The sequence below is a fragment of the Buceros rhinoceros genome, unplaced genomic scaffold, assembly GCF_000710305.1.
Source record: "Buceros rhinoceros silvestris isolate BGI_N320 unplaced genomic scaffold, ASM71030v1 scaffold17675, whole genome shotgun sequence".
Lineage (NCBI taxonomy): Eukaryota > Metazoa > Chordata > Aves > Bucerotiformes > Bucerotidae > Buceros > Buceros rhinoceros.
The window spans coordinates 1,992-2,400 of NW_010414750.1; positions in this window are offsets into that span (position 1 = coordinate 1,992).

Sequence of the window (409 nt, forward strand, 5' to 3'; positions counted from 1 at the left end):
CAGAGAGGAAAGAAGTCAAACCCCAAGTACCTACACGGGATGTGGTTTGATGCTTGAGATAAGGGGGCAGGAGAGGGCAGCTCCTGGGTGGCCGGGATGTTGTCCTTCCCAGCGGTGCCCTCTGCACTGCGCTCCTCCGATTTTTACAGCACTTGACCTTGGGGTGTCTGTACTTCACGTGTGTAAACAGGAGCCGGCAGCTGCGTGGGGGAAGCGGTGAAAGAACCGATGGCGGGAGCGCGGTCTGCAGCTGCTTCACAGAGTGAGGTAACAAAGGGCTGGAACCTCACCCTGGGTTTAGTGCCCCCAGTCAGAATCCACACAGCTGACAGCCACAGCAAACCGCTGCCGTTCCCAGTGCCGGCAGAGCTGCTGCCCAGCCCGCCCCTGCCACCAGAGCTGCTGCCCA